Raw genomic sequence first — 13,267 nt, forward strand, 5'->3', positions numbered from 1 at the left:
CTGAAGTCATTAAAATATCATTAAAATAAAGCAGAAAACATGATTCTGTCTCTGCTGCAAACCTCCAAATGTATCAAAACTGGGCAACCTCTTTTCCAAAAATACAAAAATAACCATAGTAATTATAATAATGTGGCTATATTTTCTTCTCTAGTGATGTAAAAGTTACCAAACTGGATAAAATCTGCTCATTTTTGTTTTCAGGGACCTAAAAATCCTTATTATAGGAGAAATTATTCCCACTTCCTGGTGCTTCGAGTCTCTAAAGCAGTGGTGGGGAACTCCACAGACTTGCAGCTACAGCAAGTTTTTATTTTTGGATAAATCACAGAGTGATGGAGCTGTAAAGGCAGGTTTCATCACAGCAGAGGATTTCATTTAATGTGCATTCTTTAGGTTTATATCTGCAACCAGAACTACTCAGACTGCATTGTGAGGCGGCTGTGCACGACCTGCATTTATGTTAAATTAACGTTCTTAATGCGAGCGTGATTTCCCTGTGAATGAAACGCTGTACCGGTGTCCAGGACTGGGGCCAGTTCCTGATGTCCACCGTGGCCATGGCCTCTTTGGGCGCAGCAGCGTACAGATGACGGCGGTGGTCATCACACACGCCGAGTGACTCACCTGCACAATTAGAAAGAGAAAGACAGAAGAAGAAATTAAGATCAGAAGTCAGCCAGAGTCATACGAGTCTGGAATTAGCTGGGAGCGAGAGCTTGAACCCTGGAGGTCTGACTGAAAGAGAAACCGCATCGGTTTAACAGACAAATTAAGAGTCTGACCTCGACAATCATCTTAACAGTGGGCAGGGTGGTGGAGATGTTCTGAGGGTGAGGCGGTCGCACTGTGATGGGAACGCAGCCGGCGTACAGGCAGCCGTAAAAGGCTGCGATCAGGTCTATACCTGCAGAAGAAGGAGACACACAGGTGTGAACGATGCTTGCAGTGTCCAGGTGCTGTCACCTGAAAAGTACATTTAACATCTGCATCGTCTCTCACCTGGCGGGTACACCAGAGCGACATGGTCTCCTTCCTGCAGACCGCCTCTCTCTATCAGCAGAGCTGCCACTCGCTCCGCCCTCTTATGCAGCTGCAGACAGGTGAGAGAGCTGGACACTGCCCCCTGCAGGAGGTGAGAGAGGGGAACGGTGTGAGCCATCAAGAAGCCACCTGCCACGCTCAAAGGACAAAAACTACGGTTCATCTAACGGACAGTTCATCCACAGTTATGGATAATTATTATTCAGTTTTCTACTTCCTTGAATTAGCTCATAATCGTCAAATATGGTCACGCCTATTTTTATTTATTTTCTTAAATTAACCATGATAATGAAGCCTGAAATTCCTGATTTTAAGCTACTGATTCCATGGATAAAGATCCGTTTTGGTATCGATTATAATCCACTTTTATTCTCCTTGTATTCAGCATCTTAACACCACAGAGCAGCGATGACTGATCTACAGATTTTTCACCTGCAGGTTATCGAGCTCAAAACTGTACAATTTTTTAAGGTGGCCAGTTGTGCGTGGGTGTGCTGGTACCAGAGAGCTGAGCAGGGTTTGGAGAGGACGGGGTCCTGTGTGGTCTGAGCTCTCCACTGCAAACCTCGGACAGGAACAGAAACTGCAAGACAGACATAAACACTTCTTTTACACACACTTTGATGGCTTAACCTCTTTGTTTTTTACATTAATGTGTTTACGTGTGATGTACATGACTATTGTGCATCTGGCTCAGTGTTTGATATTGTAAAGCAAAGTCAATAACAGCAAAAATGTAATATTTTATTTTTATTTCTGTCGCCTCCTGCATCAATCCCAGAATCACCCACACCCTTTCCCACATTTGCTTACTGTAGAGACTCCAAACACCAGGAAGTGGGAGTCATTTCTCTTATAATAAGATACGGTAATCTTTCTGATAATAGGTGAGATTGCTTTTAAATATGGAAACGGGGGAAGTCACAAGAAGTTTGAGAGGCACAGCTCAGACAGAAGAGGAGACAGAGAAAAGCCACGTGGATAGGAGCTACTCTCCCGAGCTAAGGTTAGCCACAGAGGGCACGGATACAGACGAGCCCAGCCTCCTGAATATCCCGAAAGAGCTTCGTGACTTTAGGAAAGACAACAACAAACAATATGCACATATTAGACGAGGGTTAAGAAGAGTTGATGCTAGAATGGAAGAGGCAGAGGGGCGATTCGACGAGACTGAGACGCTGCTACAGGCGGCATCGTCTTTAATTAAGAGATTAACAGAACGTCAAGCCAGCCTAGAAGCGAGGCTGGTTGAGCAGGAAGGCTGAGCGCAGAGATAACCTTTAGATATATGGAATATGTGAAGATAAAGAAGGGGGCGACGTGATGACATTTTTGGATAATTTATTGAAAAACATGCTGGGCTTTCCCAGTGACCAGTTACTTGAACTGAACTAGCACACCGCGCTCTGACGGCCAAGAGACCAGATCGCCAAGCCGGAGTTGACGGATGATTCTACACAAGAAAGGCAACGTATCCACTTCAGAGAGAAGCGTCAGGTATTCAGGAGAGATATTGATGACTGAAGAGCTCAGACTGTTTTACAAGTTTGACAAGATTTGTAAAACAAAATAGTTGTTTATTTTATTCATAAACTTCACTATTTCATTAATTATTTCATGGTTTCTTTGCATCTTCATCTGTAGTACTTACTCATCGGTGTATGCTCCTGTGTTTGCTTACATTAAAATACCAGTACTAATGACCAGAGCATATAAATGCAGCTTTTCATATTTGACAATATATTTTGAAATGGTAAATGGCCTGTATTTATATAGCGCTTTACTAGTCCCTAAGGACCCCAAAGCGCTTTACACACCCAGTCATCCACCCATTCACACACACATTCACACACTGGTGATGGCAGCTACATTGTAGCCACAGCCACCCTGGGCGCACTGACAGAGGCGAGGCTGCCGGACACTGGCGCCACCGGGCCCTCTGACCACCACCAGTAGGCAACGGGTGAAGTGTCTTGCCCAAGGACACAACGACCGAGACTGTCTGAGCCGGGGCTCGAACCGGCAACCTTCCGATTACAAGGCGAACTCCCAACTCTTGAGCCACGATATATTTTGAAAGCACAAGACAAATCAGAAACTGTTTTTAATTTAGGTTTTTATTTTTATTTTGTTTTATTTTTCAGTTGTTGATTTGATGGTGATGTGATGCTATATTACATTTTAAGATTCAGTTGAATTTAAGATGTTTAATATAGCATCAAATCACAACTGCGTCTCCTCAAGTTGCTTTATACTGTAAGATAGAGACCCTACAGTAGCAGCAAGAAAACCCCAATTAATTAATAATCCCTTATGAGCAAGCACTTGGCGACAGTGGGGAGGAAAAACTACCTGTAACAGGCAGAAACCTCCGGCAGAACCAGGCTCAGAAGGGACGACCATCTGCCATGCGCCGGTGGGGGTGATGGTAATGATAATGAGGAGACACAATGAAGAATATTTCTCAGTCTAACTAAAGTCGAATGAAATAGTTTTAAAATAAAATATACCTCAGATGTTAACTCTGAGGCCAGACTGCTTTAAGATTTTAAAAGAGGTATTTGAAAAAAATCAAGATGACAATTTAGTCATCAGTACTGCCTTTAAAGCAGCAGCTGAACGGCTTCTTAAAAGCTTTTAACACTGCTGAAAAAACCTGGCGAGTTTGGATTTCTTTGGAGGATTCCTGAAGACACCGAGATTCTTTGCTATGTGCTTCAGAATAGTGTCGTAGAAAGATGAATCTTCTGATATCATTACATCGAAGAACTTGTCTGGAGATCCAAACTCCTTGATAAGGCCTTCAGCTGTGGCCTTGACTAATTTAACCCTGTTATTTTTAAGAATTTCCAGGGATTTGGTGCATCTCACTTCAGAAAGTACCAAATCTGTCACACGGTTGATAGCTAAGTCTAATTTTTCTGGATCCAGAAGATGTCTGGCATTTTTGTGCAATTTGTCTGCGATTCTCGTGGCTAAAAGAGTGCTAAATTGATGGGCAATTAGCTTAGCATAAAGTGACACTAATGTTTCTGACCGTTCTTCCTCTGGGTTTTCAGAGGTTGCTGGCTGACTTTGACCTTCTGTGGGTTCAGTGTGAGACACTGATGCCTGATCACCGAGATTCATTGCTAGGTGCTTCAGAATAGTGTCGTCAAAAGATGAATCTTCTGATATCATTACATTGAAGAACTTGTCTGGAGATCCAAACTCCTTGATAAGGCCTTCAGCTGTGGCCTTGACTAATTTAACCCTGTTATTTTTAAGAATTTCCAGGGATTCGGTGCATCTCACTTCAGAAAGTACCAAATCTGTCAGATGGTTGATAACTAAGTCTAATTTTCCTGGATCCAGAAGATTTCTGGTATTTTTGTGCAACTTTTGTGCGATTCTCGTGGCTAAAAGAGTGCTAAATTGATTGGCAATTAGCTTAGCATAAAGTGACACTAATGTTTCTGACCGTTCTTCCTCTGGGTTTTCAGAGGTTGCTGGCTGACTTTGACCTTCTGTGGGTTCAGTGTGAGACACTGATGCCTGATCATTGCTTGTATTTGAAACCAGGTCCGGGTGTTCTGCACTCACACAGACTGGTTGATTGGTGAGATCAGTAACTGGACTTGACTGTGATGTAAACAGTCTGTCACTTGTTTCACCAGCATCTGGTCCAATCATAACTTCTTCCTTTGATGGGGTCAGCACTCTTACTATATCTTCCACGGCACCAGAAATTTTGTCATTTATAATAGTTTGGGTTAAAGTTTCATTCTCCAACCAGAAAAGAAGGTTTTGTAAGAACCTTTCCACTGAATCTTCTACGAGCACATAGACCACATCAGGAGCAGAGGGTACGTTACAGTCACGCTGTGAAGTCTTAGAGATGTCAGACTCTGAGAGACTTTTACCCATTTGCATCGTGGGGGCTAAATATGTTGACTCGACATGGTCGTACACTTTATCTGTCAACACCATTGAAAACATCTTGATTTCCTTACTTGTCAGGTCAAGGTGTCCTGCCGAGAATAATTTACTAAACAGCCTATTCATAAGTGGCATAAATTTACTAAAGTTGAGTGGAGAAGAGCTTTTAAATGTGGGAACTTCTGAGGGATTCATGTGTTCGCTTTTCCTGGCGTCAGCTCTCTCACTCTCAGGGGAGTTTGCCTGTTGTCTCTGAAAGGTCAAAAATCCTTTGCTTTTTTCAAATGATCTTTCAGCTCACTGTTCATTTTTTTCAATTCCTTTTAGCAAACCTGAAGAAGTGTTGTTTTACTTCATCTGGTTTTATAATTAGGGCGCATGATGCAAAAAAGTCTTTCACCTTTTTGATCACCAGGTCCACATCAAAAGCAGGCTTGGGTGAGCTACACTTCTCACTTAATGTGATATCTTCTGCATCAGGATACTGAATGTTAGCAATTAACACATTTACAATGTCAGCTGCAGTTTTATCTGCATCATCTTTATCATGTAAATAATTCAGATTGTTGAGGATTGTTTCAACATCACTTTGAGCTTTGTCCTCAGCTTCTGCAAACTCATCACTTTCTTTTTCCTCCATGGGTTGCAGTTCTCTGTGACAGTCCTCGTCATCTTTACTTATTGCTCTGTCTGTACTCCACCTCATGAGAGCCATACTTATTTCTTTAATTGTTCCCATCTCAGAGAGCTTGGATTCAAGGCTCTCATCGCTTGAACTAAAGGAGCTGGGTAAAGCCCCCCTCATGCACAGGCAGCTCAGCTTACCTTTATATCTCTTCAGATATGAGAAAGCATGAGAAACCATGCATCTGAGGTTTTTATGTTCGTTATTTTCTGGTGACATAAATAGAATCAGGGTTTTCTGGGACTAGAACCCAACCCGAGTTGACTTTATTTGAGATCTCCTCCTCAACCATCTGTGTCAGCTCCACAGCGCTGTCACACTCCTCATGGGTGACATTAAGAGCAGCAGCAAAGCTGGTTGAGAGAGAGTTCCCAATATGGGGCTTATTTTTGTCACGGCTATGCTAAGGTATGTCTGGAATGATGCATCATTTAATTGGTCCTGACCTCCTAAAAGTAAAGTTTTTATGGTGCTTGCACTAACTGACTGTATGACATCAGTAATCATATCAGCCAGTGCTACTTGGACATCGGAGTCCCAGATCCCATTTTCTATCAAGCCCCACTGTAATCCAGAGAGCCTATCGAAACAACACCGCTGATAGCAGGTAAAATAGCCTCTGAATTAATGGGGGTAGGGGTTCTAACACTGGATAAAGACATTGTCAATGACTTAGCTTCGCTACAATTACGTTGGAAATCCGTTTCCAGAAAGCTTTCAGAAAGGGAAGATCGCGGTCTGTACACTTAACGTACCACAACTAAAAATGCAAACTGCAAGATTCAGGTATAAAGCCCGCTGTTTCACCCCTATTTATGGACTCAGGTGGAGGTCACGTGCTGCAAGATCAAAGCAGAAAGGAACTGACCTGTGTGACGTCATGCCGTGAGCGTTCACCTACATGCACGTGCACACAAGTGAGCGATCTCACGCATGCGCACACAAAAGGCTTTGAAAGCTGCAACTGCATCAAATCAGTATCGGTTTGATGGAGAAGCCCCTCGCTAATAAATCACAGACACATCAACAGTGTTTTAGCTTCAGCGCCGGCGTTGAAGTCGGTGTTCTCAAACTTTCAATCATACCTGTAGCCAGTTCTTTGAATCTCTCAAATGGGTTGAATGGCGGCTGCTTTCCACCATCATCGCAGAGCATTCCTCCAGCAGGGCCAACGCCTGATTCAACAAAACCCGCGACTCCGGCAGCTGTGCTCCGAAGCAGTTTGCTAATGTGATGGCTAACAAGCTAATGTGATGGCTAACATATATGGGGTACTTAAAAAACAAAGGGAACGGAAGAGAAGTGGAGACAGCGATCTGACTGATTGGTTAATCTGAGGCTCTCAGTGGTCTGCTGTCTCAGCGAGATTCACAACACTTCTTGCAACAAACCCCCGTAACCATGGTTACAGGAGGACGCTCTGTTTGTGGCAGTCATTATCATAGTATGACGTCACAAAGAGACGTTAATAAATATTAATTCATGCAATTTAAACACATTTTTTTTATTTTACTATTAACAGTAGCATACACAGTATGTGACTATGGATAGAGTGTCGTGGAAATGCAAGAAATAAATTTACCTATTCTTTCATTACTATTACTATTTAAGCAATAGATATCTAAAAGTATCTATAAGTATAGCCATGTACACGCACACACACATCTAAACCACTAAATAAACACATGTATACATATACATACACATATACCTACACACCAGGTAAATGTCCAGTGACTCATGACAGCGTGATTGAGGAGTTATAGAGTCTAACTGCTGTTGGGATCAATGATCTGTGAAAGCGCTCCTTCCTGCAGTGAGGGTGTTTTGGTCTCTGACGAGGATCTGCTCAGCACACTCACAGACTCATGCAGAGGATGATGTGGGTTGTTTGTGATGGATGTCAGCTTTACTAACATTTTTAGCACACGATCAAAGTTTCTGTGGATGCTTGAAAAATCTTGAGGAACGTTGAATTCACTAAAGGTTTTAAAAACAATGCTGTAATCAGTTTTGTTACAGTTGCAGTGTTGTCTTCTGCTACTGTAGGCCACAGCAGCAGACGACAACACAGGTTGAGTAAGTGGGAGTGGGTGTTTTCAGACACAGAAGAACAACTTTAATCAAACAAAAATGTATTCAGTCAGCTTTCCAAATGTGAATGTTTCAGTTGTCTGTGAGTAGGGACTCAACTCTAATAAACTATAAGTTTAGTTAACTATAAAAATAGTATGCTTGTTTGCAAAACTTGATGTGTTTCTGCATCTTCACAGAGTTTCTCTCAGTTTGTGGTCTAGAGTCCTCCAAATGTAAGCATCGAACCAGAGCTAGAATTTGGCTGCTTAATCTTTATTTCACTTCCTGGATGCTGTTTCTGTTTTCCATCAGGGTCGTTCTCATGCTTTCTATTCTGATGTAAAGTAACTGGAGGAAAGCAGCTCCCCAGAACAACGATTTGTCTCCAGACATTGGCCACCTCCACCATAGCAGATAACCAGGAGTGCTCCAAGGATCAGGAGACAGAGTAAAGTTAATATAAAATGACAAAAACTGTGTGCTTCCTAGTCAGTGAGATTTAAATGTGATCCCTCTTTGTTTATTGTATGTTGTATGTTTATTATTAAACATACTTGACCAATGTACGTTGCGGTTAAATGACATCAGTCAAATACAAAACCACATATCAGACGAACCAGAATCAGAATCAGAAAGAGTTTTATTGCCAAATGTTGAGCAGGTTTACAACATTAGGAAATTTCTGCGGTACTTAGTGCAAACATAATGTTATACAACGCTTAAATAGACATAAGAATTAAAAGTGCTAAGAGGATAGATATGTACATGAGTGCAGGTGGTGATCAGTGCCAGACATGGAATGATGCAGTGAACACAGTGTAGGGTCATGTGTTATTGGTGGGAACAGTCATATGGTTATTGTTCATGAGTCCAACAGCAGAGGGGAAGAAACTGTTCTTATGGCGAGAGGTTCTGGTGCGAATGGACCGGAGCCTCCTGCCTGAGGGGAGCAGGTCAAACAGACTGTGTCCAGGGTGAGAAGGGTCAGCTGTGATCCGAGCTGCATGCCCCAGTGTCCTGCAGGTGTACAGGTCGTGCAGAAATGGGAGTTTGCGGCCAATCACCTTCTCAGCAGAGCGCACAACACGCTGCAGTCTCTGTTTGTCCCTGATAGTGGCTCCAGCGTACCACACGGTGATGGAGGAGGTGAGGATGGACTCGATGATTGCGGTGTAGAATTGCATCATCGTCCGTGTTGGCAGGTTGAATTTCTTCAGCTGCCTCAGGAAGTACATCCTCTGCTGGGCTTTCTTTATGACGGAGGTGATGGTGGGCTCCCACTTCAGGCCCTGGGTGATGGTGGTACGCAGGAAGCGGAATGAGTCCACAGAGGTGATGAGGGAGTCAGTCAGGATGATGGGGGGGAGTGGGGCTGTGTGCTTCCTGAAGTCCACAATAATCTCCACTGTCTTCTGTGCATTCAGCACCAAATTGTTGTGGCTGCACCAGGACACCAGACGTTCAACCTCCCTCCTGTAGGCAGACTTATCCCTGTCCAAGATGAGTCCAATAACGGTGGTGTCATCTGCAAACTTGATTAGCTTGACAGACTGGTGGGTGGAGGTGCAGCAGTTAGTGTACAGGGAGAAGAGCAGAGGAGAAAGAACACAGCCCTGAGGGGAGCCGGTGCTGATGGTCCGGGAGTCCGAGACATTCTTTCCCAGCCTCACATGCTGCTTCCTGTCAGGAAGTCAGTGATCCACCGGCAGATGGGATCAGGCACATTCATCTGGGAAAGCTTGCCTTGGAGATGGTCTGGAAGGATGGTGTTGAAGGCAGAGTTGAAGTCCACAAACAGGATCCTGGCGTAGGTTCCTGGGGAGTCCAGATGCTGCAGGATGAAGTTTAGAGCCATGTTGATAGCATCGTCTACAGACCTGTTGGCTCTGTATGCAAACTGCAGGGGGTGCAGGAGGGGGGCCGTGAGGGTCTTGAGGTAGGAGAGAACCAGGCGCTCAAATGACTTCATGACCACAGATGTCAGAGCCACAGGTCTGTAGTCATTTAGTCAAAGTCAAAGTCAAAGTCAGTTTTATTTGTCAATTTCTTCAGATGTACTTGCCATACAAAGGAATTGAAATTGCGTTTCACACTGTCCCATGCGTAGACATAGACAACAATAAAGTGCAGATGCACAACATTTAGGTACATACAGGATGTAACAAGACAGGACCTACACATAACATATAATAAAGTGTTCCACAGTGCGCCCTGGAAAGTAGTGTACTTGTCTACTTGACGTAGTCCCAGGTTGTGGTTGGTAAGTGTAAGTGTTTTTGTTTTAATGCAGCATAAGACTGTAGCAGCAGTAATAGTAATATAAATAATATAAATAGTGCTAAAGAAAATACTAAAAATATATAGCAGCAGGTGTGTGCAATTGTAATGCAGAGGTAGTCGTTTCCAGTCAGGAATGTGGAGAGTGTTTCCTTGTTGTGGAGTGTGTGTGTGTGTGTGTGTGTGTGTGTGTGTGGGGGGGGGGGGTCAGTCTGTCTTCCTATACTCCTGCCAGTCTGGTGGTTCTGCTGGCTGGGAGCCGGGAGGGAGAGAGTTCAGCAGTCTCACAGCCTGGTGGATGAAGCTGTTGGTGAGCCTGGTAGTGCGGGAGCGGAGACTTCTGTATCTTTTTCCGGAGGGCAGGAGGCTGAACAGACAGTGCGGGGTGTGTTGCATCGTTGACAATTGTGATGGCTTTATGGCGGGTAAGGCGGGTGGTGTAGATGTCTTGCAGGGAGGGAGTGGTACACCAACTATCCTCTCAGCTGTTCTCACAATGCGCTGTAGAGCTTTTCTGTTATAGTCAGTGCAGCTACCGCCCCACACAGTGATGCAGCTGGAAAGGATGCTTTCAATGGTTCCTCTGTAGAATGTGGTCAGGATGGGTGGTGGAGCACTTGCCCGCTTGAGTTTGCGCAGGAAGTAGAGGCGCTGTTGTGTTTTCTTGGCCAGTGATGCTGTGTTGGTGGTCCAGGAGAGGTCCTCACTGATGTGCACCCCAGGAACTTGGTGCTGCTCACCCTCTCCACCGCAGCGCCGTCGATGGTCAATGGGGGTGACAGGTGTGGTCTCTCTGGAAGTTGACAATAACCTCCTTGGTCTTGCTAACATTTAGCAGGAGGTTGTTGTCTCTGCACCACGTGGTCAGGAGCTCAACCTCTTTCCTGTAGTGGGTCTCATCGCCCTTGGTGATGAGCCCCACCAGCGCCAATGTCGTCCGCAAACTTCACAAGGTGGTTGGAGCTGTAGGTTGGTGTGCAGTCATGTGTCAGCAGGGTGAAGAGCAGAGGACTGAGCACACAGCCTTGTGGAGCCCCGTGCTCAGGGTGATGCTGTTTGAGACCTTGTTGCCCACACGCACCGCTTGAGGCCTCTGGCTGAGGAAATCCAGCAGCCAGTTGCAGAGGGAGGTGCTGAGGCCCAGTCTGTCCAGTTTACAGATGAGTTGTTGTGGTATTATGGTGTTGAATGCTGAGCTGAAGTCTATGAATAGCATTCTCACATATGAGTCTTTCTTGTCCAGGTGAGTTAGGGCTGGGTGGAGGGCAGAGCAGATTGCATCTTCTGTGGATCGTTTCGCTCTGTATGCAAACTGGTGTGGGTCCAGGGTGGGAGGCAGGGTGGATTTGATGTGTGACATGACTAGTCGTTCAAAGCACTTCATGATAATGGGTGTCAGTGCCACGGGCGGTAGTCGTTGAAACAGGCTGGGGATGGTTTCTTTGGCACAGGTATGATGGTGGCAGTCTTGAAGCATGATGGGACAGTGGCTTGCCTCAGGGAGATGTTAAAGATGTCTGTGAAGACATCCTTCAGCTCCTCTGCGCAGTCTTTCAGCACACTACCAGGGATGTTATCTGGACCCGCTGCTTTCCGGGCGTTGATGGTGATGAGTGTCCTCTTCACGCTGGCAGCAGACAGGCACAGAGGCTGGTCGTGTGGAGGTGGTGGTGTTTTCTGTGGGCGTGTGTTGTTCTGTGCTTCAAATCGTGCAAAGAAGCTGTTCAGGTTGTTGAGCAGAGTGGTGTCGCTCTCACAGCTACGCGCTGCAGGCTTGTAGTCTGTAATAGCCTGGATGCCTTGCCATAGGCTTCGTGCGTCCTTGCTATCCTTGAAGTGGGAGGTTATCTTGTGTGTGTAGTCCTGTTTCGCTTTCCTGATGCCACGGGACAGGTTGGCTCTCGCTGTTCTCAGGCCTATTTCATCCCCAGCTCTGAAGGCCTTGTCTCTGGCCTTCAGCAGCCTGTGGACATCTCCTGTTAGCCATGGCTTCCGGTTGGCTCGAGTTGTGATACTTTGTTTCTTGGGGACAGGGATTATGGTGGAGGACTTGAAGCAGACAGGCACATGACATGCCTGCAGTGAGGAGTTGAAAATGCCAGAAAACACTGGGGCCAGCTCGTTTGCACAGTGTCTGAGGGTGGCAGGAGACACACCGTCTGGGCCAGGAGCTTTTCGAGCATTCAGACTCTTAAACTGCTTCCTCACATCTGCTTCATGAATATGAAGAGTTGTGGTGGGAGATGGTGGTGTGAAATCCTCCTTGGTGTGGGGTGTGGAGGGAGGTGTTGTAGGTGAAGTGTTTGATGGTGGTGATGGCTCTATGGAGGGGGGAGAGGTGGGGGAAAGAGTGTCCAAAGTGTCTCTATTGTTGGGGGTGTGAAGGCTGCTTGATGGCTCGTCAAAACGGCAGTAAAAGTCGTTAAGGGTGTTGGCCAAGAGCAAGTCATCAGTGGAGTGGGGGGTTTTAGGCTTGTAGTTGGTGATATTCCTAAAACTTTTCCACACAGAGGCCGAGTCATTCTCTGAGATCTGCTGCTGCATCTTCTCAGAGTGCTGATGTTTAGCAATGTGCACTTCTTTAGTGAACCTGTACTTGTGTCACGAGGAAGCAGGGAGGACTCGGCGCAGACTGAAATCACAGAAAACTGGTTTTATTTACACACTCCTGGTGCACTATACACTGGTGAAGGAGAAGGGGGCCAGGGTTCCCAGGGGTACAGGGAAGAATCGGGAAAAGTGTCCTCTCTTACTCCGCCCCACTCGGGCAGAGCGGTGCGCTTGGAAAGGTCCTTTCCTCACACACGCCACTCTCACTACGGCACTCACGAACAGGCTTAGGTGTCCAGATTTCCAAACCAAGCACGAGAAATCTGTATACAGAGAACAAGAGTTAACACGGAAAACTTTCACGAAGAGAGCTCAAAAACTGGCTGAGGCTAAAGTAGCACTGATGAGCGTTACTCAATAGTCCAGCGGCGAGGTGCTCTCAGTCACTGCCTTAAGTAGCGAGAGCAAACAAGGTGAGGAGCCACAGGAGATTGCCTACAGGTGGTGAAGGCCAGGAGCGGGAGCCCACTATGAGCTCTGCCCAGGCAGCGAGTAGAGAGAGAGAGGAGAACAGTAGCGGTTTTAGATACGGGCGACACGGGCGGTTGCCCGGGGCGGCATCGTGATGGGGGGCGGCATCACGGGCATCGGCAAAAAAAAAAAAAAAAATCGTACTCACGCTGCCCGACGGCAGCCAGCGCATATTGGGAATGTCAT

General features: G+C 45.7%; 1 long non-coding RNA gene across 2 annotated transcripts; it reads right to left on the reverse strand.

Annotated features, from left to right (window-relative positions):
• Positions 1-576: 576 nt before the first annotated feature.
• LOC120441697 lies at positions 577-7,026 on the reverse strand. Of its 2 annotated transcripts, XR_005614205.1 has the most exons (5): positions 6,733-7,026; positions 1,546-1,627; positions 1,003-1,126; positions 786-907; positions 577-627 (listed from the first exon to the last, which is right to left on the reverse strand). It is a non-coding gene; the product is annotated as an uncharacterized LOC120441697 (long non-coding RNA). The 2 variants fall into 2 exon arrangements; XR_005614204.1 differs by lacking the exon at positions 6,733-7,026 and having other exon boundaries at positions 1,546-1,770.
• Positions 7,027-13,267: the final 6,241 nt, after the last annotated feature.

The sequence above is a fragment of the Oreochromis aureus genome, linkage group 9, assembly GCF_013358895.1.
Source record: "Oreochromis aureus strain Israel breed Guangdong linkage group 9, ZZ_aureus, whole genome shotgun sequence".
Classification (NCBI taxonomy): Eukaryota; Metazoa; Chordata; class Actinopteri; order Cichliformes; family Cichlidae; genus Oreochromis; species Oreochromis aureus.